This window comes from Xenopus laevis, chromosome 3L (assembly GCF_017654675.1).
Source record: "Xenopus laevis strain J_2021 chromosome 3L, Xenopus_laevis_v10.1, whole genome shotgun sequence".
Classification (NCBI taxonomy): Eukaryota; Metazoa; Chordata; class Amphibia; order Anura; family Pipidae; genus Xenopus; species Xenopus laevis.
Genome location: NC_054375.1, coordinates 147,101,623 through 147,127,044, shown reverse-complemented (window position 1 = coordinate 147,127,044; position 25,422 = coordinate 147,101,623). Strand labels below are relative to the sequence as shown.

Here is a 25,422-nt window from a genome sequence, read left to right as displayed (position 1 = left end):
AATAACTCCATAGTATAACAACCTTATGTGTACTTATGTGTTTTTTTTTGGGTTATAAATGTAATTGCATGCATAAGAAGGTATATAGTAAGCGGTGTAAATAATGCTGTATAATGAAGATAAATGTCAGCAGTATATTGTCATATTAAAAAAAAAATATATGTATACATGTAAATCAGTATTTCTTTATGCCTTTCATTTTAGCGACTCTCCTACTTGTCTAATCTCTGCTACACAATGGTGGATTATAGCGTGTGGGACCACGTTGAAGTTTCTGATGACGAAGATGACACTCATCCCAACATTGATACTGCCAGTCTCTTCCGATGGCGTCACCAGGTAATGACAGATAGGGACAGAATTCTGCCAAAGAGTCGGCCAAAATCAGACCGTTTCTGCAGTCCTCATTTTGATTATTCAAAGATGACTGTAGCGGACAGCCTGTAGCGGACAGCCTGTAGCGGACACCCTGTAGCGCACACCCTGTAGCGCACACCCTGTAGCGCACACCCTGTAGCGCACACCCTGTAGCGCACACCCTGTAGCGCACACCCTGTAGCGCACACCCTGTAGCGGACACCCTGTAGCTGCCTCTTTCCCGATATGTCAGGGTAAAGCCTTTGGATACAAACCCCTTTACTCCAGTGCATCTGTAGACTTCATTAACACTTTTTGCCAAAGTTTTAGCCGCTAGAACAACAGCTTAAATAATGCCGTTTTGACTTTTCTCTTCCGTGTGGAAAGGATGGAGCAGTTCGACAAGGAGAAAGAGGAGTTATCTAAAGGGGCCGTCGAGTGAAAGAAGAAGCTGGTGGATTGTCAGAAAAAGCTGAATGAGCTAGGCCTTAAAGATGCAGCACAGAGTGATATACAGAAGCTACAGTCAGACCTTTGTCTGCTGAAGAGACAGCAGAGGGACTGGGAGAAGAAAGAGGGTGAATTGAGGAAGAAAGAGAAGACAATGCCGTGGAATGTTGACACTCTGAGCAAGGAGGGCTTCAACAAGGTAGGTGGTGGCTTGGGTTATTCTGCTGAAATTAAAGCGCTGTAACCATATTACATATAAATGTATTTATTTTTCTCAGCCAACCAGTCTTTACAGCAGGGATCCCCAACCTTTTGAACCCATGAGCAACATTCAGAAGAAAAAGGAGTTGGGGAGCAACACTAGCATGCATAACGTTCCTGGGGCGCCAAAAAAGTGCTGTGATTGGCCATTTAGTAACCCCTATGTGGATTGTCAACCTACATTGAGGTTCTGTTTGGCAGTACATCTGGTTTTTATGCATCCAAAATGTGCATCCAAGCCTGGAATTCAAAAATAATCACCTGCTTTGAGGCCACTGTGAGCAACATCCAAGGGGTTGGAGAGCAACATGTTGCTCACAAGCTACTGGTTGGGGATCACTGCTTTACAGTATCACTGAAAAATAATTAAAGTGTTCTAATGAAAATATCATTTAGTGTTGCCCTGCAATGGTAAAACTGATGTGTTTGCTTCAGAAACACTACTATAGTTCATATAAACTAGCTGCTGTGTAGCAATGGCAGAAATTTAAAAAAGTCTATATGGCACAGGTTAAATAGTGGATAATAGATAACACCATTATATTCTACAGAGCTTATCTGCTGTGTAACCTGAGCCTTTTCTCCTTTGAATGGCTGCCCCCATTGCTACACAGCAGCTTATTTATATAAACTATAGTAGTGTTTCTGAAGCAAACACAACAGTTTTACCAGTGCAGGGCAACACTGAATTATATTTTTATTACTTTAAAACACTTTTATTGTTTGATCTTACTGTTCTTTTAAGCCATTTACAGCATCCTTTATGCATAGCAGCATTTTACTTCTGATATTGTTTTGTCTTTGCTGCTGTCTTTACAAGGCTCTAGACTGTAGCTGGGTATGCCGTGGTTACACTACTTTCTAAATCCTCTTGTTCCTCTATTTGGTGGACAGAGCGTATTTAATGTTAAACCTGAAAACAAACAAGTAACAGAGGAGGAGAAGGAGCAAAAACACAAAACCTTTGTCGAAAAGAACATCAAGCAGCTGAAGCACTTTGGTGAGTGACAATCCATTTTGCAGTCCATACATTTACCATTGGATTCAATGAGTGAGTGATAACTAATTAAGTGGCATTTTGGATACGTTTAATATGGGGATCCTTGGGTGACTGGTACTAGTGCAGGCTGTACATATCAATGGCTATAAAGAATTGGTGCCCCAGACTGTACTTTTTATCATTATTTAGTGTAGTGACAATTTCATTCAAATTCAACTCTTTTAGCAAGAAAAGGGTACAGGTTGAATTAAATACAACCGCAAAAGATGTGAGGTTTTTTTTTTTAAAAGCAACAAACCAAAAAAAATGGTTAAAAGTTCAAATCCATTTATTAGGACAATACAAGTGAAGGCCTAATGCATTTGTGCCTACTGGGGCACTTACTCATAGTCTACTGGACACCCCCATGTACACTTCTTATATAGGGGCTGTGACCAATCACAAGAGTGTATATCTCAACCAATCACAATTGTGAAAACAAATTGCCAATTTACCGATTTACATACAAAATTGTGAATAGCGATGTAAACCCACACAGAGCAAAAATACAAAACTAAATACTGACAAAAATGTTGCATAATCCAAACAATTAATAGAAAATGAAAGTTGAAAATTATAAAGAGAAATAAGGAATGAATAAATGAATAGCAATCATTAATGGGGTTGTTCAGCTTTAAAGGGGTTGTTCACCTTCAAACAACTAGTTGTTTTCAGATAGATCACCAGAAATAAGGACTTTTTCCAATTACTTTCTATTTTCTATGTTTCACCGGTTTTCTAATATTGAAGTGTAAAGTGTAATTTTTCACCTTCTAGAAGGGGGGGTCGCCGACCCTGTAAACTGTTCTAACCTGATACATTTAGTTGATACATTTCTTATTTTTGTCCCTGCTGAGCAGAATCTCTGGGTTTCATTACAGGCAGCTGTTAGAATTGATACAATAGTTGCTAATACTCCAGAGATGCTGCTGAGAAATGGATCAACAATTTTATCAACTAAATGTAGTAAATTGTAACAGTTCAGAATCTGCACCGGAATTACTGAGCTGCCAGACTCAAACACCAGAGACACAAACATTCAACTTTAAACTTAATTTTTGCAAAACCAGTAAAATAAAAATAATGGAAAGTTATTGAACAAAAATCTTTATTTCTAGGGAACAATCTGAAAACAACTGAACTTAAAAAAGTGTTTGGAAAGTGAACAGTCTCTTTAAATTAACTGTTAGTATGATGTAGAAAGTGCTATTCTGAGACAATTAGCAAGCGAGTTATTGAGATTATTTAGCTTTTTTCTATTTAGCTCTCCAGTTTCAGAAATCTGGTTGCCAGGGTTCAAATTAACCTAGCAACCATGCATTGATTTGATTTGAAGAGACTGGAATATGAACAGGAGAGAATAGAAAGAAGAGTAATAAAAAGTAGCAATAACAATACATTTGTAGCCTTACAGAGCATTTGTTTTTAGATGGGGTCAATGACCCCCCATTTGACAGCTGGAAAGTGTCAGAAGAAAAAGGCAAATAATTCAAAAACTATAAAAAATGAATAAATAGTGAAGACCAATTGAAAAGTTGCTTAGAACTGGCCATTCTATAACATACTAAAGCCCTAGTATTAGCTATTTATAATTATGGAATATTCATACATATAGTTATATACAGAGTATACAATATTAAAGGAATACTGTCGTGGAAAACAGTTTTTTTTCCCAAAACGCTGCAGTTAATAGAGCTGCTCCGGCAGCATTTTGAAATCTGACATGGGGCTAGACATATTGTAAGTTTCCCAGCTGCCCCCAGTCATGTGACTTGCTCTGACAAACTTCAGTCACTCTTTACTGCTGTACTGCAAATTGGAGTGATATCATCCCTTTCTCCCCCTCCCCCCCAGCAATTTAACAACAGAACAATGGGAAGGTAACCAGATAACAGCTCCCTAACACAAGATAACAGCTGCCTGGTAGATCTAAGAACAGCACTCAATAGTAAAATCCAGGTCCCACTGAGACACATTCAGTTACATTGAGTAGGAGAAACAACAGCCTGCCAGAAAGCAGTTCTATCCTAAAGTGCTGGCTCTTTCTGAAAGCACATGACCAGGCAAAATGATCTGAGATGCACCTACACACCAATATTACAACTAAAAAAATATACTTGCTGATTCAGGAATACAATTTTATATTGTAGAGTGAATTATTTGCAGTGTAAACAGTGTAATTTAGAAATAAAAACTACACCATAACAATCATGATAGAATCCCTTCAACATAAGGTCAGCAAACAATAATCACTACTGATTATATTCAAAAAAGTTAGTATATCATTTGGGCTTAAAGGAAAACTAAACCCTAAAAATGAATGTGGCTAAAAATGCCATATTTTATATAGTGAACTTATTGCACCAGCCTAAAGTTTCAGCTTGTCAATAGCAGCAATGATCCAGGACTTCAAACTTGTCACAGGGGGTCACCATCTTGGAAAGTGTCTGTGACACTCACATGCTCAGTGGGCTCTGATTGGCTGTTGAGAAGCTAAGCTTAGGGCTCGTCACTAATTATCCAGCAGAAAATGAGCTTCCCCTGTAATATAAGCTGATGCTACAGGACTGATTATTAAATTCTGATGCTAATTGCACTGGTTTCTGTGCCGCCATGTAGTAATTATCTTTATTAATTACTAATCAGCCTTATATTGTGACATTTCTATTCTATGTGTACTGTATATTGTGAGTGGGTCCCTAAGCTCAGTAAGTGACAGCAGCACAGAGCATGTGCAGTGAATCAGCAGAAAAGAAGATGGGGAGCTACTGGGGCATCTTTGGAGACACAGATCTTTACTGCTAAATGGCTGTGGTTGCCTTGGGCTGGTACAGAAGCACAAAACAACATTTCTAGCCTACTTCTGTAGTTAGGCTTTAGTTCTCCTTTAACACTCATACATAGGAGTAGCGACTAGTACATGTACATAAAATATCTCATATAACTAGTTTGTTTATTTAGTTAGTTACAGGTTGTATTAAAGCCTGTGTGATCTTCCAGGAGGGATCCTGTTTATAGTATTCACTTCATCACTGTATTGATGAAGGAATGATTAAGGAAGCAATGATTATACAATAATTCCAAAAGAGCAACCTGTGCTTCTCTATTGACCCTCCTGAGTATGAAGAAACCTGGCACCATAAGAGGGTCCTAACATTTGCTTTGAAACCAATAGTTCAGAGATTGAAATAAGGGATGCACCGAATCAGCTATTTTGGATTCGGCCGAACTCCTGAATCCTTCGTCTAAGATTCTGTCAAATACCAAACTGAATCCTAATTTGCATATGAAAATCAGGGGTGGAAAGGGGAAAACATTCTTACTTCCTTGTTCAAAAAGTCACATGATTACCCTCCCCGCCCCTAATTTGCATATGCAAACTAGGACCCGGGTCGGGCAGAAGGATTCGGGTAAATCCGAATCCTGCTGAAAAAGACTGAATCCTGGATTTGGGCATTCCTAATTGAAATGTTCCCTTTTGACTGGGTAGTGATCCTTCATATTGTTCTTTACTGATGCTGTTCCTTTGTTTATAACCCCCTATTTCTAAAGGTATGCTCCACCGCTGGGATGACAGTCAGAAATATTTATTAGATAACCCTCATTTGGTGTGTGAAGAGACTGCCAAATACTTGGTTATCTGGTGCATTGATTTAGAAGAGGAAAAGGGAAAAAAATCAACATTTTGTCAGTTTCTATAGATACTGCATTAGCACTGGGGTCCTAGGTTTGATTACAGCCAGGGTATGTTCTGCCCATATCTGTATGAGTTTCCTACAGGTACTCTGGTTTCCTCCTATGGCTCATAAACATACAGGCAGGTTAACTGGCTCCTGAAAAATAAAGTAGTGTGCGTGAATGTGATTTGGACTTGGCTCCAGTGATGTGAATGATGTATAATCTCTGTAAAACTCTGTGGAATGTTTTGGTCCAGTATGGATAAAGGAAACTAATCTGTAATACAGTCTCTGTCCAAACTAGTACATTGGAAAAGTTAACAATACAGCTGTAGGATCTGTTATCTGGAAACCCGTTATCCAAAAACCTCCAAATTACGGGAAGGTGGTCTCCAATAGATTACCTTTTACTCTGTAATAAATCAATAGTATCTTGTACTTGATTCAAACTAATATATAATTAAAGGGATGGTTCACCTTTAGGGCAGAGACACATGGTTAGATTCGGGAAATAAATCGCCCGACGACAAATCTCCTCTTCTTCAGGGCGACTAATCTTCCCACCGGCTAGAATGTAAATCGCCGGCGGGATGGCACTCTGAATGCTTCATTTTCCAAAGTCACCCAAAGTTTCCTTGTGAGGCAACTTTGGGCGACTTCGGAAAACAAATCGCTCTGAGTGCCACCCAGCCGGCGGGAAGGCAGTTTGAGAGATTAGACTCTTTGCAGCTTTCAGATGGGCGTTGCTGACCACTTCTCAAATGCTCTGTAAAGCTACTAATGTATCTTTATTGCTACTTTTTATTACTCATATCTATATTCAGGCCTCTCCTATTCATATTCCAGTCTCTTATTCAAATCAATGCATGGTTGCTAGGGGTATTTGGACCCTTGCTACCAGCTTAAAATGCAAATTGCAGAGCTGCTGAATAAAAACTAAATAACTCAAAAGCCTTAAGTAATAAAAAATGAAAACCAATTGCAAATTGTCTCAGAATATCCCTTCCTACATCATACTAAAAGTTATCTCAAAGGTGAGCAACTCCTTTAAGTCAAAGCAACTGGACATTTAGAGTTTTTCTTGAAAATGTTTCACCACTCCAAGGGGCTTATTCAGTTCAACTAAATTAATAGGGAATTTCTGGGCATTAAAACCCTTGAGGGTAGTAAAGTCAGTTTTTTTTTATTGCTTTATTTTATTGCTTCTCCGGACTCTTTTCAGCTTTCAAATGGGGGTCACTGACCCCATCTAAAAAACAAATGCTCTGTAAGGCTACACATTTATTGTTATTGCTATCCTTTTAACTCCTCTTTCAGTTCAGGCCTTTCCTATTCATGTTCCAGTGTCTTATTGAAATTTGTGCATGGTTGCTAGGGTAATTTGGACCCTAGCAACCAGATTGCTGAAATTTCAAACTGGGAGAGCTGCTAAATTACTCAAAACACACAAGTTATAAAAAGTGGAAACCAATTGCAAATTGTCTCAAAATATCACTCTCTACATCATAGCAAAAGTTAATTTAAAGGTGAACAACCCATTTAATCCTTATTTGTGGAAAAATAATCATATTGGGTTGATTTAATGTTTAAATAATTTTTAGCTAATGTAAGGTATGAAGTTTCAAGTTATGGAAAGTTCCCTTATCCAGAAAACCCAAGGTCCCAAGCATTCTGGATAACTGGTCCTGTACCTGTATTCTGTAAAATGCTGTGATAGAACTGTAATATCAACCTCTGTTTATTTTCTCCCTTTTCCCAGAAACACGCCCTTATGGAACAAGTCGCCCATCAGACTATTGTTATGCAGTTTGTCCTGGAACTGGCCAAGAGCTTGAAGGTGGATGCCAGGGCCTGCTTCTGACAGTTCTTCACCAAGATCAAGGTGTGTGCTAATAATGATATGCTGCCAGCTCTGATTTTGCACAATTTCCTTGGCAGTGAACTCCCTGAACAGATCAGTCAGGCTGAAAGTCTAGATACTAAGGGCACCCATAGAGTGCTTGGCCAAAGGCTGTACTCACAGTCTTAGCCAAACAGAGATCATTATCACAAACAATGAGCTCATTGGCTATATATAACCAGATAACCACTCCATGGTAGATCCAAGAACAGCACTCAATAGTAAAAATCCAGGTCCCACTGCAACACATTCAGTTACATTGAGTAGGAGAAACAACAGCCTGCCAGAAAGCAGTTCCATCCTAAAGTGCTGGCTCTTTCTAAAAGCACATGACTGGGCAAAATGACTTGAGATGCACCTACACACCAATATTACAACTAAAATACACTTGTGGGGTTAGGAATGAAATTTTATATGGTAAAGTGAATTATTTGCAATGTAAACAGAGTAATTTAGAAATAGACGTGCAGATTTTATTCTTTGAGTGACAAGATTGTTCATTTCAACGTAGCAATCTACAACCAACCATCCGGGTTTAAACAAAATAGGAAAAATAACAAATCGGATGAAATTTATGTCCGACAAATAGTGATTAGATTGCAATAGATAGGCAATATATGCAAAGAAATCGTCTAGTCTCTCTGACTAAATGACCATTCGCCGTGGTACGGAAAATCCCGGGATGACCGAAAATCGTACAGACCTTTGTTTTGTACTACTATTGTCTACTACTATTTATTATTTTATTATTATTAATATGTATTTATATAGCGCCAGCATATTTCACAGCGCTGTAAAGTAAATGTGTCTATACAACTAAATCACATTAATTACATACTGTATATAGAACATATGGAGTTACATACAACACAACCAATACTGGTACAAAACAGCTTACAATCTAAGGGCAGGGACACACTGGGCGATTTGGGGAGATTTAGTCGCCTGGCGACTAATCGCCGCGACTTTCCATGACCAATCTTCCCCGAATGCTTCCCCTCTCTCTGCGCCTGGCTAAAATGAAAAATCGCCTGCGCTAATCACACGCGGCGATTCGTTTTCCGAAGTCGCCCGAAGTTTCCTCGTGAGGCAACTTCGGGCGACTTCGGAAAACGAATCGCCGCGTGTGATTAGCGCAGGCGATTTTTCATTTTAGCCAGGCGCAGAGAGAGGGGAAGCATTCGGGGAGAAAAGTCGCTGCGATTAGTCGCCAGGCGACTAAAACTCTCCAAATCGGCCAGTGTGTCCCTACCCTAAAGGGAAGGGAATAAGACACAAGGTGTGGAAGTGGGCAAGATCAGAATGAAGTGGGAATGAAATGAAAACGAGCATGTTAGGAGGTAATGAGAAAAGAGTTGAAGAGCAGGTCAGGAGAGGAGTGTAGTAAGCGTTTGGGTGAGTATATAGAGATGAGATCAGATGTAGGCTGGGGCATAGTTATGAACTACTTTGAATGTCAGGGTCAGTAATTTGAATTTTTATTCTGAAAGGTATTGGAAGCCAGTGTAGGGATTGACAGAATGGCGAGGCAGAGGAGGAGCGGTTGCTGAGGTGTATGAGCCTCGCAGCAGTGTTCATTATGGACTGGAGAGGTGACAGTCTCTGGAGGGGGAGGCCAATTAAAAGAGAGTTACAGTAGTCTAGACATGATATGACGAAAGAGTGAATAAGAATTTTTGCAGCATCTTGGGTGATAAATGATCGTATTTTGGATATGTTCCTTAGGTGGAAGTGACATGATCAAATAAGTGACTGGATATGAGGAGTGAAGGACAGGGCAGAATCTAGGATAACCCCAAGGCACCGGGACTGGGGAGAGGGGGTGATAGTGGAATTGATCAATACTTCCGGGATGTTAATGGTGTTAGTTGGAGGAAAGAGAGCCATTTCCGTTTTAGAGAGGTTTCATTTAAGGTAGCGTTGCAACATACTATTGTACACTACTATTGTACTATTAGTATGTCTTTGGGGCTATGGACAGTTTACTTACCAGTGTCAGTCGGCCATACCTTCTCCTGTGGCAGCCAATGAGTAATATATCTGTGTTTATCTTTATACCAGAACCTGCATTTAAGGGATCCTGTCATCGGAAAACATGTTTTTCAGTTAATAGTGCTACTCCAGCAGAATTCTGCACTGAAATCCATTTCTCAAAAGAGCAAAGAGATTTTTTATATTCAATTTTGAAATCTGACATGGGGCTAGACATTTTGTAAATTTCCCAGCTGCCCCTGGTCATGTGACTTGTGCCTGCACTTTAGGAGAGAAATGCTTTCTGGCGGGCTGCTGTTTTTCCTTCTCAATGTAACTGAATGTGTCTCAGTGTGACATGGACATGTGTGACATGGATTTTTACTATTGAGTGTTGTTCTTAGATCTACCTGGCAGCTGTTATATTGTGTTAGGGAGCTGTTATCTGGTTACCTTCCCATTGTTCTTTTGTTTGGCTGCTGGGGGGGGCGGAGGGGGATGATATCACTCCAACTTGCAGTACAGCACTAAAGAGTGATTGAAGTTTATCAGAACACAAGTCACATGACTTGGGGCAGCTGGTAAATTGACAAAATGTCTAGCCCCATGTCAGATTTCAAAATTGAATACAAAAAAATCTGTTTGCTCTTTTGAGAAATGGATTTCAGTGCACAATTTTGCTGGAGCAGCACTATTAACTGGTTAATTTTTAATTTTTTTTCCCCATGACAGTATCCCTTTAAAGTAAAGATTTGTAACTACCCCTAGTTGTTACTTTGACAGACTGCAGACCAGCAGTACATGGACGCATTTAATGATGAACTGGAATCCTTCAAGGGCAGAGTGAGGGAGAGAGCCAAGGCTCGAATAGAGAAGGCAATGAAGGCGTACGAGGAGGAGGAAAAGAAAAAGAGACTTGGTCCGGGAGCGCTGGATCCCGTGGAGGTTTATGAATCTCTCCCATCTGTAAGTGGTTATTTTCTCTTTAAATTCCTCTGGATGTAGGGCTATGAGCAGTTCTTTAGCAAAATGCCATGTCGTCTCCGCCAAGCTCTGTTCCAGCCATTTAGTGTGGGAGGGCATGTTTTGTTGAAAGTGCTAGTACAGCTCCAGTAAAAGTTCTGTTTATCAGATCCTCAAGGAGAAACTCTCTGCTTCTTGAAACACATTGTGCAACATAAGAATTAGGCTTCCTTTATATACAAGGAAGATTATAAGGAATTATTTCTACATCCCTACACTCACATAACCACCTATCACATAGTAACCACCTATCAATCACATAGTAACCACCTATCACATAGTAACCACCTATCACATAGTAAAAATCACCAGATTATCACCCCCAACGAATGCACCTCTTGCCAGATATGTTTGAGCTGTCAAAGTGAGCCATTCAGTAAATCCTTACCCTTCCCAGTTATAAACGGGCTCACCCCAAATCCTTTTGTTTCTCTCTACAATACCTAACTAAGAGTAAGGGATAGAGATACCGCTGATCCTGGAAATACCAAGGGAAGCAACCCTGTAAGTTTTGTTTGCCTGTGCCAATGCAAACCAGTCATTTTCGTCTCTGTTACTTTCACAGGAGCTTCAGAAATGTTTTGATACTAAAGATATTCAGATGTTACAGGAGACCATCAGCAAAATTGACCCTAATGTAAGTCAGTTGCTGTACCACAATTTTCCATTGAACCTGTTAAACCATGAGCCGGTATTCAATGTTAGAGTTTTATGGTGGCCAAAGGTCAATTTTTAAGGTTATTCTACTGATCGTCTATGAGCCGTACTGCTATCCACACTAAAAGGCTAAATGTTTGTGGACACCTGCTTGTCCAACAAATTTAGTCCTCTTTTAGCCCCTAAAAGAGGCTTTACCTTCAACTCTTTTTGGAAGGCAATGTAAGATACCGTATGTACATTTATAAAAAAGAAGGTAAGCAGTAATGTTGGGGATCAGACCTAAATAATATTGCCATTTCAATCCCTCTCTCGGGTGTTCGGTTGGTTTGTGGTCATGGCTCTTTGCAGGGTAGTCAACCATTTCTGTATGGGCCTCACTGTGCATGGAGATATTATCTTGTTTAAATAGGAACGAGCTGCCTTTCCTTAAAAACATTCCTTATTTGCATGTTTGCTATTGGCACTAGACTGGGAGGTGCCATATATATTGCCTTGCCTGTGGCTCGCCTGCAAAATTTTTTCTTTGAATATTATACTATAGCAGCGAGGACAATGATGCAACGATGAGGGACTCCGTGACCATATAAAGGCACAAGGCTGCAGGCCGAGTTATACAGGGACCTTTGAGTATCACTCATGTATTATAAGGGATAATATACCCCTACTTAAAATGATAAGGATATTAGAAGTCACTGAGGGGTTATTCTGTGACCTTATAAAGACACAAGGCAGCAGGCTGAGTTATACAGGGAACTCTGAGTATCACTCATGTATTATAAGGGATAATGTACCCCCTACTGTAAATGATAAGGATATTAGAAGTCACTGAGGGGTTGTTCTGTGACCATATAAAGGCACAAGGCTGCAGGCTGAGTTATACAGGGAACTCTGACTATCACTCATGTATTATAAGGGATAATGTACCCCCTACTGTAAATGATAAGGATATTAGAAGTCACTGAGGGGTTGTTCTGTGACCATATAAAGGCACAAGGCTGCAGGCTGAGTTATACAGGGAACTCTGACTATCACTCATAAGGGATAATGTACCCCCCCTGCTGTAAATGATAAGGATATTCGAAGTCACTGAGATGATACACAAGGCTATAGTCCAAGACATATAGGTCATAGACTTGTCTAATGTGACTTCTACTATTCCTATGGTTTACACAAGTTTAAGTGAGGCATCTGACACATGATATCACTAAGCACCAATGATTAATGATAACGTTACCTGTTCTACTTTATAGTGATCACATTATTCATTGATTTGTTTCTAACAAATCCTGTTTTACGCATTTTTATTCACTTGCATTGCAGGAAGCAAGATTTTACATGAAGCAATGTATTGACTCAGGACTTTGGGTTCCGAATACAAAGGAAGGAGATGGTCCAGAGCCTGAGGCTCCCGACTCTTTATAACCTGTATATGAAGCTGCTGACCAGACGGAGATTTTATAAGACACCAGAAGTGATCAATGGCATTAGAGGAGCTCCAGGAAAAAATAGATGGAATTAGCTGGATCTCTTCAGTGGGAAAAGAGCCCCAACTGAGCTACTGGCCCATAAGAGGTCCCGCTAATAATATTTATCTTTTTTTTTTTAATAATACATGAACATCATAAGGATTATGTACACAGAAGTGGCACCCATGAATTGTGCATGAATAGATCATTCCTGGGATGACTGACTCGGGAAAGAACAGAACTCCCAGCCAATTAAATATTTGGGCTTGCTAGATGTCAATGGGATTGGGGAGTAAGATGGCCTTTTACTGAAATATTATGATTGGCTTTACTACAAGCCTGCTAATTGTCTGTTGGGCATTAACTTGCTTTCTTTTCTTTGTACAAAGGAGTACCTTGAGTTTAAGGGCAGAGACACACGCTGCTATTTCGAGAGATTAGTCGCCCATCGACAAATCGCTTCTTCTTTGGGCGACTAATCTCCCCCAACTGCCTTCCCGTCGGCTAGAATTGTAAAGGCAGATGAGAAAAAGGGAGCACTTACTGACCCGCTGATGTGTATCCGCTGTGCTGCTACGTGAACCGCTCCCGATGCGTAAAACTTCCGATAATATCTTCCAAACACGGAGCACCAGCAGGTTTAAAACATCCATTTATTAGAAATCCATTAAAACATTAGACAGAGCATTTTTAGAATCAGTATGCTTTGACGTGTTTCGTGGACAAACCACTTCCTCAAAAAGCTAAATTGTTTCCATCCATGTGAACATTTAAAAGAGAAAAATACGACACCCCTTCTAAAACCATTAACCCTATCGTAGGAAAACACCAAGGGTATATCCTTAGAACGAAAGAAGTGTGCCACTTACATATATACGAGTTCTAAAATTTAATTAATTACTTCAATAAATTAATAATATATGTTAAGGCAAAACAGAGAATATTAAATTAATTTAGTTAAATTGAATGAATACTCCAAGAATTAATTTTATATATAATACTTAATTAAATAAATTAATTGAATAAATATTTAAATTATTTACCGCTCATAATCAGATTCTTGTATAAATTTAAAGAAAACCATTTATATTGGTTCGTTATAACACTTGACCGTGGATTAGACCTCCAAAAATATAACATCAAAAATAACAAGTTAGTTCCCAATCACGATTAAGTCCTCCATATGTATTTATTGTTCGATCGACCATTCGATAGTCGATCGAACGAATAGCCCTAAATCCTTCGACTTCGATATTCGAAGTTGAAGGATTTAACTTTGAGGGTTGAATATCGAGGGTTAATTAACCCTCGATATTCGACCATTAGTAAATGTGCCCCTAATTGTTTCATGGTAAACCTTCCTGAACACAATAGCTTTTTGTTTTTCTTTCCTTTCACCTTTTATTATTATGCAATTTCAACTAGGGATGCACCGAATCCACTATTTTGGATTCAGCCTTACCCCAAATCCTTCAGAAAAGTTTTGGCCAAATACCGAACCAAATCCTAATTAACACATGCAAAGTAGGGGTCGGAAGGGGAAATTTTTTTTTACTTCCTTGTTTTGTGACAAAAAGTCACGCAATTTCCCTCCCTGCATCTAATTTGCATATTCAAATTAGGATTCGCCTGGCCGAATCCCTGGATTCAGTGCATCCCTAATTTCAACTTAAAAAAAACTTCCTGCTGCTATGAACTGACTTACTGAGAAGCCTCCAGATCAGCCACCCGGCCAGAGAGAGATTCTGTTTCATCTTTGCTGGAAACTGCAGTGATTTATTCAATATCTGTTTTTGTTTAGCCCCTTTAGTCTATTCTGCTGCTGCACTGGGGTTAAGATGTGATAGCCCTGAAATAAAAAGACATTGAATTTTTCACATTGGGTTGCATGTTGCACTTTCCTCCTTCATTAACCAAATTTCCAGTAAATTCAGTTTTGGAAATATTCTCTTGAGCAAGGATATCGGGAATACATGACAGGAGGATTATGTTGGGACAATGGCAACTTGGGCATGGCTGAAACTGCAAGCTGAGCCAGTACCACAATTTAAAGAAGCTGCATGGAAAATGGCCAAAGCAAAAATTTCCTTTAATTCCTAAGCCAATTTAACACACCACTGTGGGGAAGAAGATTTAGCTTGCACCCCATGCAACTTAAAGGGATTCTGCTATGGGAAAACAAAACAAATCAGTTATAGTACTGCTCCAACAGAATCCACCATTGAAATCTGGTTTTAAAAGAGCAAACAGATTGTGGGCTAGACATTTTCTCAGTTTCCCAGGTGCCCTCAGCCATGGGACTTGTGTTCTGATGTTACTGCTGTACTACAAGTTGGAATGATATCACCCCCATCCTTTTCCAATTCCCCCTAGCAGACTATCAACTATGGATGCACCGAATCCACTATTGCGAATCCTTTGCGAAAGATTCAGCCGAATACTCCAAATTAGGGTGGGAAAGGGAAAACATTTTTTACTTCCTTGTTTCATGACAAAAAGTCAAGGGATTTCCCTTCCCGCCTCTAATTTGCACATGCAAATTCGTATTCGGTTCGGCCAGGCAGAATGATTCAGTCGAATCCAAATCCTGCTGAAAAAGGTCGAATCCTGGCCGAATCCCGAACCAAATCATCCCTACTATCAACAGAACAATAGACAGGCTCCCTGATACCTGCACTGCTAAAAATGCTCCCATGCCCCACCTAGCGGTAGATATGAGAATAACACTACAGTTGCATTGAGCAGGAGAAACAATAGCTTATCTGAAAGCAGTTCCATTGTGAAGTGCTGGTTCTTTCTGAAAGCACGTGACCCGGCACAATGACCTTTACACCAAAAAAAATGAAATAATGAAGAATAACATTTTAAATGGTAGAATGATTTACTTGCAATGTACACAGTGTAATTTAGTGATAAAAAACTACACCAATAAAAATTATGACAGAATCCCTTTATATATTTTACATCACCTATTAATATGATGTATAACTTAGCAGGTACTTTTATCTGTAAATGTTAATAACATGGAGTACTAGCATTAGGACTGCCATAGGCATTTTAAAACCTGTCCCATTGTCTTTCTAGCAAAGCTAGAAAATTATTACAAAAAGACCAGAAGTATAGGTAAGGGACCGGTTAGCCAGAATGCTTGGGACCTGGGGTTTTCAGGATAATAGATTTTTTGTAATTTGGATTTCCATACAGTATATCTGTTAAACATTAAGGGGCAGATTTACATAGGGTCGAATATCGAGGGTTAATTAACCCTCGATATTCGACTGCCAAATGTAGATCCTTCGAATATCGAAGTTGAAGGATTTAGCGATATTCCTACGAATCGAACGATCGAAGGAATAATCGTTCGATCGAACGATTAAATCCTTCGAATCGAACGATTCGAAGGATTTTAATCCATCGATCGAAGGATTTTCCTTCGATCAGAAAATTGTTAGGAAGCCTATGGGGACCTTCCCCATAGGCTAACATTGGCCTTGGTAGGTTTTAGGTGGCGAACTAGGGGGTCAAAGTATTTTTTAAATAGACAGTACTTCGACTATCGAATAGTCGAACGATTTTTATTTAGAATTGTTCGATTCGATGGTCGAAATAGCCATATTCGACCATTCGAAATTCAAAGTATTTTTTCTTCTATTCCTTCACTTGATCTAAGTAAATGGGCCCCTTAATAAAGCCAATAACATGGGTTTGCTTCCAATAAGGATTAACTATATCATGGTTTGAATAAAGGAAATCATTTGTAAAAATGTTGATTATTTAGCTAAAATAGAGTCTATGGGAGACGGCCTTTCTGTAATTTGGAGCTTTCTAGATTACAGATCCTATACCTGTATAGGTATGGGACCTGTTATCCAGATTGCTGAGGACCTGGGGCTTTCCGTATAATGGATCTTTCCATAATTTTGATCTTTATACCTTAAGTCTACTAGAAAATCATGTAAACATTAAATCAACCGAATAGGCTGGTTTTGCTTTCAAGGAATCCCCCCAGGTCGGAGTTATTGGCTTTTCCCAGTGATCAACATTACGCATTCATGTTTATTGAGCTGCAGAGCAACTGTAAAATGTCAAAGCATTCTTCAGAGAAGGCTTTCATGTTTAGAAATTGATTCAAAGAAACGGCACTATTAAAAGGGTATTCCCAAATCGCCGGCAATACTCTACATAATCTCTGTGAGTTACAGCTCAGCAGGCCCAGGTTTCAGAGAAATACAATGTTGCCCTCGAACATTTAAATGAAATGCTGTGTTGGCACATTGGCCACTTCATACACAACAACGTTATGTTCAATTATATATTTTACACAATTTATTCTGTTTCTGGCCAGCCTTTAAAATCATCTGTACATGTACTGATCTCTTATAAAGAAGCCATTTAATGTATTAACTTTTGGAATAAGTCAGACCAAACCAAAGTATATTTTTAAAGAAAAAAATCAATAATGAGGCTAGTCATTTTTTGACCTATATGTAATGCTTACATGCAGGGTATGTACTCCTTTAAATTATTTTTTTATATTATGTAGAGTGAAATTTGAGACAATGTGCAATTGGTTTTTATTATTTGTGGTTTTTGAGTTATTTAGCTTTTCATGAAACAGCTCTCCAGTTTGCAATTTCAGCCATCTGGTTGCTATGGTCCAAATTACCGTAGCAACCATGCATTGATTTGAATATGGACTGGAATATGAATAGGAGAGGGACTGAATGGAAAAAAGTAGTAATAAAAAGTGGCAATAACAATACATGTGTACCTTACAGAGCATTTGTTATTGATGGGGTCAAAATAATAACAAAAGTATGAAAAATAAATAATGAGGACCAATTGAAAAGTTGCTTTTATTACATGCTAAACCTTTACTTAAAGGTGAACCACCCTTTTAAAAGACCAGTAACATAAAAAAAATTTTGTTTGTACTTAACTTTAAATTTGCAAAGTCTTTATCAAGAAATAACTTATAGATTATCCACTTGTGCTCCTCCTCAGAAACGGCGACAGGGCGACGATCCATTGTGCGGTGCTCGATTTGCCCTCCCTGCCTTCTATAGGCCAGGGAAACCTAATTTTCTGCTTAATAATTAGTGACGAGCCCTAAGCTTAGCTTCTCAACAGCCAATCAGAGCCCACTGAGCATGTGAGTGTCACAGACACTTTCCAAGATGGTGACCCCCTGACACAAGGCAGCAAACCACTCCAAATTAATCACTGGATGTCTCCCATTGACTTAAACAGCAATTCAGCAGGTTTTAGGTGGTCAAATAGTCAAATTCAAGTTCTTAAAGGGCCAGAGTATGATAAATCTCGAAAATCGAATTCGAATTTTTTTAAAATAAAAAAAAATTGATATATTTGAATTTATAATTTATAATTAGAATTTTCAGTTTGACCCTTAATAAATCTGCCCCTAAGCATTGGCTGGTAACAGCTTTGCACTTGTCTTCAAACATCACAGTACTTATCATTTTCCATCCATCTACACTTCAGTAATATTTATCTTTCTGTAACATGTAATGAAGTGAACTCATATTTCAAATCACTGATATTTCTTATTAAAAAAAAATGAAATGAATTTCATTTAATTTTTTTACACCAGTAAATTGATTTTCCTTTAATTCTGCTTAACGTTATTAAATGGATCAGAATGGAAATCTAATTATGGTAAAGGAATGAGACTATTACAGAGAGGGAGAGGACAAATAATAAAGAAAGATTACAGCTGGAATCCTATTATACACACACCGGTAGCTGAATCACACCAGGCAGATAAACAGCAGAGAAATTGTATAGGAAATGACTGGAGTGGATAAAATTGCATTCATTTCAGGGCGGCAAATCAGTACAGACAGTTTCCATGTTAATATCAATGCTTTCTTTCTGGCTCATGTCACACCAGAGAAGTACTCAGTGGCAATGAAACTAACTGCACTACCAGGACTAATGGTGGCCATACACTATTCAATCCGCTCTTTTGGTGAGGTCGCCAAACGAGCGGATCTTAAAGGAGAAGTAAAGCTTAACTAAAGAAGTAGCTAGAAATGTTGTATATTATGTTTTGTGCTTCTGTACCAGCCCAAGGCAACCACAGCACTTTAGCAGTAAAGATCGGTGTTTCCAAAGATGCCCCAGTAGCTCCCCATCTTCTTTTCTGCTGATTCACTGCACATGCTCTGTGCTGCTGTCACTTACTGAGCTTACAGTACACATAGAATAGAAATGTCACAATATAAGGCTGATTAGTAATTAATACAGATAATTATTACATGGCAGCACAGAAACCAGTGCAATTAGCATCAGAATTTAATAATCAGCAAACCTGTAGCATCAGCTTATATTACAGGGGAAGCTCATTTTCTGCTGGATAATTAGTGACGACCCCTAAGCTTAGCTTCTCAACAGCCAATCAGAGCCCACTGAGCATGTGAGTGTCACAGACACTTTCCAAGATGGTGACCCCCTGTGACAAGTTTAAAGTCCTGGATCATTGCTGCTATTGACAAGCTGAAACTTTAGGCAATAAATTCAGTATAGAAAATATGGCATTTCTATATTCATTTTAAGGATTTAGTTCTCCTTTAAGTTTTGAGTCTAAGTTCTCCCAAGATACTTTCTTATCTTAAAATGTTACATAAGTATCTATTCTGAGCTCTCTGCCAAAAGCCAATTAAGTTAGAAACATTGTATTTTTTTTTTTTGGCTGTTCAGTGCAGGAGATCAAAGAGAAAGTCGGGACATTTTAGTAACAAACCCAGGACTGTGGGCTGAGCTGTCAGAATCGGGACTGTCCTGTGAAAAACGGGACAGTTTGGATGTATGTGTGTGGACAGAAAGGGTGGCCGTAAACAAAAAGCAGGGGGAGGTATAAAGTAAATTTGGGATGGTTTAGACTTGTGTGAGGCCCTTGAAATTCTGCCTAAAGGATGATACACGTATAAGTGTCCATTAGGGGGCTCTTCACGACTATAGCACACATTGGTCATCAATACCACTATCATTATTATTATAACTATCATCATGAATTTATATAGGACCAACATCTTCTGCAGCCGTGTACAATAGAGGGGTGTATACATTGAACGTACAGACTACATACAGAAAATAACCAATAGGCAATACAAAAGGTAAAGAGGACCCTGCCCGAAGAGCTAATAATCAAATAGACTGTATATAATAATGGAGCGAGGCTTGCTTGCTTATTGGTTACAGTGGGTTAATAATTGGGACCCCTGGGTTAAGTCTTGCTAACTTAGTAGTAGTATAGGGCCAGTGATTCACAGCCTGTATTTATTGGTATGGGACACAGTAGGAATTCTGGCACACAGGGTGATTGCAGGCACTTAACAACAAAAAGCAATTTCAACAGCTTTGGTCTTTGCTAAAATAAACATGGTAAGCGAAGTGCCTTGTATCTCCCAATCCAAATGTGCCATTTGCCTTGAACAGATACTGACACCAGAAATTAAATCTTTCTTTTTACATCGTTCATAACATCGTCTTTGCATGTTATTGATAATTTTCCATAAAAGGATTTTCCAGCTGCTTTACCAATACCTATTTGATATCCCATGTTCCTCTATAAGGGGTTGCCATATTGGTGTAGTGAATCTGTATAGCGACCTCCCAACTGTCCTGTTTTTTGCAGGACAGTCCTGTTTTGACAGCTCAGCCTGCAGTCCTGGATTGTTACTGAAATGCCCTGAGTTTCTCTTTGATCTCCTGCACTGAATAGCCAGAAAGCCCTGAATACGTGCACTTAGATATATTTGTAACAATTTAAGATATGCAAAGATACAATTTTAGCTTTGGAGAACTGAGATTAGCATCTTAAAGGGCAATTCAATGTATACTGTAACAACACATATAACCGGAGCCTAAAACCCCCAGAAATGTGTTCAAACTTTTCATAATGTCAAATTTTGTAGAATGAATGTGGTATTTATGGGTGTGGTCACAAAATGGGCGTGGTCAAAAATGAGAGGTATGGTATAGGCCAGATTTACCTGCAGCACTGTGACCCATTAAGTTGTTAGTGCTGTTTCAAGACTTTAAGGAGGGTTATCAAAAGTTGAATGTTTTTTTATATCTCAAATGGTTTCTGAAACTCGATTGAATGAGTTCAAATTGCAAAACCAGAAATCTCAAATTGATCTAGTTTTCGCGAGAAAAAAACTCGAATCACTCAAATTGATTTAGTTTTCGGGCAAAACCCTCTGAAAAAAAACTTGAACATCATGAAGGCTATTAACATCTTCAAATGGTTAAAGGGACCTCTGCTATTGAATTCGTCATGACCTCGACAGGTTTTAGATGTATATCTATGTGTATTTTCAGATTCAAGCTATTTCCAGGGTCAGGGTAATATAAATCTCCAAAAACATATATATATATATATTTTTTTTTTAACCAGAAAATGTGAGTTTTGACCAAAAAAATCAACTCTAAGGGGCCGATTCATGAAGCTCGAGTGAAGGATTCGAAGTAAAAAAACTTCGAATTTTGAAGTGTTTTTTGGGCTACTTCGACCATCGAATGGACTACTTCGACCTTCGACTACGACTACGAATCGAACTAAAAATCGTTCGACTATTCGACCATTCGATAGTCGAAGTACTGCCTCTTTAAAAAAAACTTCAACCCCCTACTTCGGCAGCTAAAAGCTACCGAAGTCAATGTTAGCCTATGGGGAAGGTCCCCATAGGCTTGCCTAAGTTTTTTTGATCGAAGGATATTCCTTCGATAGTTGGATTAAAATCCTTCGAATCGTTCGATTCGAAGGATTTAATCGTTCGATCGAAGGAATAATCCTTCGATCGTTCGATCGCAGCATTTGCACTAAATCCTTCGACTTCGATATTCGAAGTCGAAGGATTTTAGTTCCTAGTCGAATATCGAGGGTTAATTAACCCTCGATATTCGACTCTTGATGAATCGGCCCCTAAAACTCAAATGTTCATGGAAAACACAACTTGAACCTTAATAAATAACCCCCTAAATACTTGAATTCAGAACTACAATGTAACATTCTGGGAGCAGTTTCTCACAAGCTTGTCTTTGTGTGCCGTGAAAATAAAAAGTCTATAAAAACCCTGTGATTCCTTTATCTGGGACTCTCATTCTTGGTGAGTTCAGAATCCACACATATCATGTCAAATAAACTTTGTTTATCGTTTTACCTCGTCATGTCCTGTTCCTGGAATTCCACAACAGTTCCACTAGTCCTTTAGCATTAGAAACTCTAACTGACAGCTGGAAAAGGGACAGTCAGGTAGACAAAACAATCAGATTTAGGAACTTCAAGTAATAGTCATTTACAAAAACAGCCCTATAAGTGAAAAATTATTAACATGACCTATAGGCAACTTGTAGGGGCACATTTACTAAGGGTCGAATATCGAGGGTTAATTAACCCTCAATATTCGACCCTCGAAGTAAAATCCTTCGAATATCTTTAAGGAGGGTTATCCTTAACTGAAAATACTTTGATCTAACAATCAAAGGAAAAATCGTTCGATCGAATGATTAAATCCTTCAAATAGAACGATTCGAAGGATTTTAATCCATGATCGAAGGATTTTCCTTCGATCAAAAAAAGCTTAGAAAATTTATGGGGAAGGTCCCCATAGGCTAACATTATAGCTCGGTAGGTTTAAAGTGCCGAAGTAGGTAGTCAAAGTATATTTTAAAGAGACAGTACTTCGACTATCGAATGGTCGAATAGTCGAACGATTTTTAGTTTGAATCGTTTGAATCAGTCGTAGTCGAAGGTCGTAGTAGTTTTTTTACTTCGAATCCTTCACTCGAGCTTAGTAAATGTGCCTCGTAATGTACTATAATAATATGAATAGATTTTTAGTGTCAGTATCACTCTAAGTGAAAATTCTGAGTTCCAGAACCCTGCGCTTTTATACATCGTGTTTGTTTTGGACTTGCCGCATTATGCCCTGATCATGGGCTCAACTCTGCAATGTGGCAGAGGGGGGGTTCACTGGAATTCAGGGGCAAATTACAGGGGGAGCTGGGGTCAAAACAGGGTGAGTACTGGAGAATCCTCGTGAGTTGATTAAATACGCTAAATATTTGATCAACTCAATTAAATACATTGTTGTAGTAAGGGGGGTAACACTGGAGGGTAATTTATCAGGGTAAATCTGCACCTGGGCAGTAACCCACAGCAACTTCCAACTAATCACTGAAAAGCATTTTTAGCCAGGCACAGGTGGAATTAAAGCAAACACGTGGCCATGGGTTAAAGGGGTGGTTCACCTTTAAGTTAACTTTCAGTATCTTATCAATAGGGATGCATTTGAATCCACTATTTTGGGATTTGGCCGAACCCCAAATCCTTTGTGAAAGATTCTGGCAAATACTGAACCAAATCCTAATTTGCATATACATACGCTGCACGGTTAAAAAATGTTTTACTTCCTTGTCTGTGTGATGAAAAGTCATGTGATTTTAAGGATTTGTATTCAATCCTGCTGAGAAAGGCAGAATACCGAACTGAGTCCTGACTCTTTCCAGCTTTCAAATGGGGGACACTGACCCCATCTAAAAAACAAATGCTCTGTAAGGGCAGAGACAGACGAGAAGATTCGGGGGGATTTAGTCGCCCGGCGATAAACCGCCTCTTCTTCGGACGACTAATTTCCTCGAACTGCCTCCCCGCCGGCTATAATCTAAATCGCCGGCAGGATGGCACTCGGATCGTTTCGTTTTCCGAAGTCGCCTCACAAGGAAGCGCTCCGAGTGCCATCCCGCCGGTGATTTAGATTCTAACCGGCGGGGAGATTAGTCGCCCCGAAGAAGAGGCGATTTGTCGCCGGGCGACCAATTCCCCCCGAATCTTCTCGTCTGTCTCTGCCCTAAGGCTACAGATTTACAATTATTGCCACTTTTTATTACTCGTGTTTCTATTCAGGCCTCTCCTATTCATATTCCAGTCTCTTATTCATATTAATGCATGGTTGCTAGGGTCATTTGGACCCTAGCAACCAGACAGCTAAAATTACAAACTGGAGAGCAGCTGAACAAAAAGCTAAATAACTCAAAAACACAAATAATAAAAACCAGTTGCAAATTGTCTCAGAATATCACTACCCTACTAAAAGTGAACAAATTCAAGTCATAGTTGTCCCAGTGTTGACAAAGAAGACTGCAAGGCTCTGGCATATATTTCAGGAGCAGTTTCCATCACGGTATATCAGTTTTAAATCCACAACAGATTTAGGAATCATATCTTGTGTAACGTGCTGTGTTTCTGTTCTGCAATTCAGTTCAGGACTAGAGTGATATAGTTCTCACGGGATTTCCACACACGCAAACAACACGCCTCTAGCTGCCTGACTTTTTAGTCTACACTCCAAAAAAAACAACGTAGGTAAAAAAAAAAACACCAGAGGCACTTCCTGCTTTTAGTCACGTGATGTTTCTACTGGGCAATCCCTTCTGCCTGCAGCCAATAGCCGTGTTGGCAAATGACCGCGCTGACCAATAAGCAACCTGCGATGGCCGGAAGTTGGCGTGGTTAATAAACCTGTCCCGCCCTAGTGGCGTCACGTTTAGTCTTCTCGGCCTGACAAACAGAAGACCCTCGGGTACCCATGGAAGGAGCATTGCGGGTCATGTGATTGGGCAAGGTGAGTTTGGGAACCTGCTATCCTGGGCCTGTCCCCCTAATTACCCCCGCCCTACTCCTAATTAGCAACGCCCCTTCATATTTATCTTCCCCAGTCTTCCTAGTGACATCTTTATTATGGTATATTCCTTACAACACCCCCTTGCTGAATTGGAGGAGTCCATCATGTCTGATAGTGGTGACTTGCAGCTTCCCTGTTAGTATGTTGTTGGTCTTTGGATTGTCAAGGAACTGGGACTGAACTACCTAGAAACAGACATTTACCTTGGCTCCTAATGTATGTGGGGTGCATATACCTTATATACCATATACCTTTAAATGTTTCTGTAGCCATTGTTACCCTGTATTCTGCCCAGTGCCATCCTCTTATTATTATTATTTTTTTTTTCTTTATTTAGTTTTTTAAAAGATTAAAAACAGAAAAAAAAAAAAACCCAACATAGTAGAAAGATAGCACTTAAATTGTTGAGTTATATCATTTCTGACGTCTACATTTTCCTTTCATAGCAATACGATAGGATAAAGCATGTATTTTAATCTAATATGTACCGGTAGATTACCAGAAAGAAAGAAAAGAAAAACCAACAAAACATAAACAAAAACAATGTTCTAGGTACCGACCAAAAAATGAAGTTAAGAAATAATTAGCAAACATTAGGTCCAATAGCTTCTCTGGATTTAAGGAAATAAAAAAAACAACATCTGAATAGGTACTATTATTCCACGGTGACCATTTGCTATGGTATTTATTTAAAGACTAGTTATTTTTCGAGGCATAGTATTTAGAGATGCACCGAATCCAGGATTCGGTTCGGGATTCGGCCGAATCCTTCTGCCCAGCCGAACCGAATCCTTATTTGCATATGCAAATTAGGGTCAGGGAGGGAAATTGTGTGACTTTTTGTCAGAAAACAAGGAAGTAAAAAATGGTTTTCCCTTCCCACCCCTAATTTGCATATGCAAATTAG

General features: G+C 39.1%; 1 protein-coding gene and 1 pseudogene across 2 annotated transcripts in view; both read left to right on the top strand.

The window, feature by feature from the left end:
* The first annotated feature begins 745 nt into the window (after positions 1–745).
* Positions 746–14,683, top strand: LOC108711701 (annotated as a pseudogene).
* Positions 14,684–24,305: 9,622 nt separating this feature from the next.
* Positions 24,306–25,422, top strand: part of tyk2.L (tyrosine kinase 2 L homeolog) — a 45,770-nt gene continuing 44,653 nt past the window's right edge. The window contains exon 1 of one of the 2 annotated variants that reach the window (XM_018250931.2): positions 24,306–24,455. The gene's annotated coding sequence lies outside the window, so the exon portion shown is untranslated. 2 annotated transcript variants of the gene reach the window in all.